Source organism: Ailuropoda melanoleuca, chromosome 2 (genome assembly GCF_002007445.2).
Source record: "Ailuropoda melanoleuca isolate Jingjing chromosome 2, ASM200744v2, whole genome shotgun sequence".
NCBI classification, from domain to species: domain Eukaryota; kingdom Metazoa; phylum Chordata; class Mammalia; order Carnivora; family Ursidae; genus Ailuropoda; species Ailuropoda melanoleuca.
Genome location: NC_048219.1, coordinates 7,944,166 through 7,948,484, shown reverse-complemented (window position 1 = coordinate 7,948,484; position 4,319 = coordinate 7,944,166).

The window sequence follows — 4,319 nt, the reverse complement described above, 5'->3', positions numbered from 1 at the left end:
GGGCTCCGGGTTTTACCACTTTGTGCCTTTGGGCATGTCACTTTCCCTGGGGGGTAAAATAGGATTAATAATAGCCCAAACTTTATATAGAGCTGTTGCGAAAATTAAATGAGAGAATGAGAATACATATGCAAATACCCAGTAATGCATCCAGTATTATTTTTTTAATTGCTCCCACATGCATTCAGACAACCCAGGAGAGAGCAGGCTGTGAATGCCTAGATTCAGTCACTGCAAAGGGGTTTCCTCTCTCCCTGCCGGCGCTCGGACGCTCCGCCTCAGCCGAGGGGCGGGGCGAGGAGAATCCCCGCAGAGCCGCAGAGCCGCGGCCCCGCCCGGCCGAAGGCCCCGCCCCTCCCCGGTTGGGGCGGGCTCGCAGCTCCAACTTCTAGGGCCGTGCTGCCGTGCGGGTGACTCAGCAGCGCCAGCGCCTGCCCCGGCCTGATAAGTGTGTGTGTGAGTGTGTGTGTGCCGGTGAATGTGTGTGTTGGGGTGGTTGGGGAGGGCTCTGTGTTTCCGAGTTTGTGCGTGGGGAGTACATGTGGGGTTGTGTTTGTGATCTTGATTTTTGTGTGTGGCTCTCTTCTCTGTGTATTTGTACGTGTGGGGGGGTAGGGGGGGTGCATCTGGGTCACGGTGTGTCCCTGTTGGTGAGTTTGCATAAAGGGTGTGACTTTCTCTCTTTGTGTCTTAGAAACTTGTCCCCCTCCTCCCCTTTCTGTCCCCTCCCCCATCCCCAGGCCCTGGGGACCTAGAGAGCTCTGCCCTGCTCTAGGGCCGCCCTGCCCCAGGGCCTCTCTGCCTAAGGCAGCCTCTGTGTTTCTTGTTGAGGTGACTTCTGCACTTGTGTGGGTGAACGTGGGAGATAGAAGGGGTCAGGGTGCTGTCACTGTCTGGACTTCGGTCCAGTACTTCTGCCTGTGAAGCGGCCGCCTCCCTTCCCAGACTGTAGGGAGCAGTTTGTTACCTGAGCTGCTCCCTGTGGGGGAGACCTTCAGGGGACACGACTCCCATTTAGTGATCGCTGTTATTTTATTCTCTCATTTGATCTCGCTGAATCCTTACGGCCAAGAGTGTTGTGAAGAGGGTCTGAGACTTGAGAGAGTGGAAGTGACAACCCAAGGTCACGCAGTTGAAGAGCAATGGAGGGCGTGAAGGTGACAGGCAGAGGGCAGATCTCCTGCCCAAGCTGAGCACCCAGTTTGCCTGGAGCCTGCGGGGCTCTGATAAGCTTCTGGGGCAGGGGAAGGAACCTGTTTGTGTCCCCCCCCCCCCCCCCCCCCCCCCCCCCGCCTCCTCTGAGTTTCCTGGGCCTCCAGCCAATTCCTTATCCAGCCAGCGCCTGAGCAAGGCCACCAGCTTGGATTCGGTGATTGGGTCTTGAGTTGGGTGATAAAGAGGCCGGGGGATGGGCTGGGGGCTAGGGCCAGGGGCCGGGGCCAGTGTGGGAGCATCTGTACTTCAACAAAACTTTACTGAGCACCTTATTACAAACAGGCTGATACCCTGCTCTGTCTAAAAGGGGAAGAGAGTCACCAGGCCAGGCCACAAGAACGGTGGAGACGGGCAGGCTCAGTCTTGAGGCAGGGGGTGTGGCTGGGATCTGTTGCCAGTTTCAGTCCTGACTCCACATGTGAGGGAGGGTGTGGGACCTGGCCAGTCACATTTCTCTCCTAGCCTGTCTCTGTGTCAGTCAAATGAGGTAATGGCGCAACCCTGCCTGCCTTTCCCAACTCCTCCGAGACACTAAAAGGGAAAGCCATTTGTAAACAGAGTTGCTCTCCAAACATAATGGACAGTCCTGTTGTGATTCATGGCCTCCCATGAGAAAGGCCTTAAAGAAACAGTATACCTGGAGCCCAGAGAGGAGAAGGGGTCCCAACTGGGGGATGAGGAAAGGCTGCCTGGAGGAGGTGGCCTACCAGCTAGATCTTTAAGGATGAATTTACTATGGAAATGGAAGAGGGTGTTCTGGATGGAGGAACAGCCTGCATAAGGCCTGGATGATGAAGTTGTGTGCTGGGAACAAAAGCTGGTTTGGTATATTTGGCCCAAAGTGAATGCCAGGTTTAGATGGGGGGCAGGTGGGGAGGTGGGTACCAGACTTGGGGATAGCCAGGAGGTCTTTGAGGTAAAGACAGCTGCGTGCTGGCTGGGGTGTGGCAGTCCTTTGGGGAGGGCTGAGAGGAGAGGGAAAATTGGCAGGCATTGGTTCAAGGACCCTCCATCCCCACCCCAGGACAGTCCATCTGAAGCCTGGGGCAGATCCCCGGGATGACATCGAGGTGGACACGAGGTGGACATGAGGCTGCAGAGCTCCCTCCAAGAGAAGGATGGAGGGAAAGCCAAGTCAGATGCCCTGGTCCGGAGAGGGACCCAGACATGGACGCAGAGGGTGCCCACCAATGAACACGTGAGGGCTCTGGAAGGCCCTGCGGCCTGGGCGTTCCTCTGGGTTTGCTCGAGTGTGGGGAGGGGGCCACTCCCACCGGGAGAACTCCCTCTCCGGGAGGGCACCGGCTCCAGAAGCCCGGTCGAACCAGCAGTGGCTGCTAATGATCAGCTTCTTATGTATCTGCCAGGTGAACCTGTTCCGAGATATCCGTATTATATGGTTGAGTAAAACGAAGCTTCGAGAGGTGAAGTGTTCGCTCACGAGCACACAGCCCATAAGTGGCGAGGCCAGGACTCCCTGTTTCCTGAGATGACAGGAAAGAGCTGAAGGAGGTGTTTGGGAACGGCTGAGATTCTGGCTCTGGGGGGCCAGGGAACTGTGGAGGACCCGGCTCCGGGAGACGGAAACACGGTGTCTGCTGCCACCTCGTGGTCCTAGAGCCACAGGGGCGGAAGCACAGAGCCGAGTGTCCGGGCCTCCTGAGAGGGCGGCTGCTCTGGGTGCATGGAATCAGAGGGGGTTAGTGAAAGGGAGGCGCTCAGGTGGGACTGTCCTGGATCATGAGACCCTAGGCAAGTCTCTCCTCCTTGCTCCTCAATTCTCGGTGCCTTCAGGAGGACTCAGGGAGATCATCTTTACTCCTGTGGAGACCTTCCACAGCCTTTGCTCTGTCTTTGCAGCTGGGAAAAATGAAGGACCCAGTGGGTCCAGGACTGTGGGGCCTAAAGCTTATTGGGGGGGGCACTTTAACAAAAAGAGTGACTGGCTGGCTCAGTCAGTAGAGCATGCAACTCTTGATCTCAGGGTTGTGAGTTCAAGCCCCAAATTGGGCATGAAGCCTACTTTAAAAAATTTTTTTTAAATGAATGAATGAAAGGTTAAGAATACAAAATGCTTGTAACTATTCAAGGACACAAGTGGGAAGGAAGGGAGGTGAGAGTGGAAAGATCTCAGTCAATGCAATTTAACATATTTCACTTTTGTAAATTTTACAGAAATGTATGACCTGTGAACCCGAAGTCAGGCTCCCTCTAGGGCCTATGCTAGTGTGAAGTCTTGACTGATGCCTAGGCCTCACAGTGAGTCCGGGATGAGGTCTTCCACGGGAGATTTGGGGATTCTGAAGCCAGAGCAGGCTCTGGGTTCATGTGTCCCTCCCACCCCCAGACCGCCCCAGGCAGGCCTTTCACCTGGGTCTTCCAGAGCTTCTACCCAAAAGGGAGTCCACACTCACCCCACCTTCTCTGTGGCCACATCCTAACAGCTGGGCTGCTCTAGCCGGGACTGCTCAGGGGTCCTCTGCTCTACCCAGTGGAAACTTCCTTTGCTTTCTAGGCATGGAGGTCCAACCCCATAAGCCCGGGGCAGCCTTCCCTGCCTGCCCTTACCTCCTCAGGCAGTGCCAGCCCTGTGTGTGGTCAGTACTGAGCTGTTGGGTGAGTCCCTGCCGTGCTCTCAGTCTGATGTCACCCACGTGTCATCACTGGGTGGACATATCCCAAGCTCTTCCTCTTATAGCCAGGCCTGCGGGGTGAGGGTGGGGGTGGGGAGACAGTGAGACGACTCAGACCCAGTCCCGGCCCTCCTCTAGCTCATCATCTGGGGATCAAGTAAGACAGGGACTGAGCTTAAAACTTTTAGGCCTAAGAATAACTTAGAGATCAACCAGTCCAAGTGATTGTGGAATTCTCTTAGCCACAGAAGCCCAAAGGGGGAAACAGGGAAGCAGGGCTGTTCTGAGTAAAGCAGTGGGCATGAGGGGATGTGTGGGGTGCCATTTGCTTGTCCTCCCCCCCCCACCCCCCAGCCCTTCTAAGGAGCCATGAGCTGGAACCACTGTTGAGGTTCAAGCTCTTTGCTTTAACTGAGGCCCAAGAGTAAAGAGATTTAACTGAGGTCACAAAACAAGTTCATGGCCTAGGCT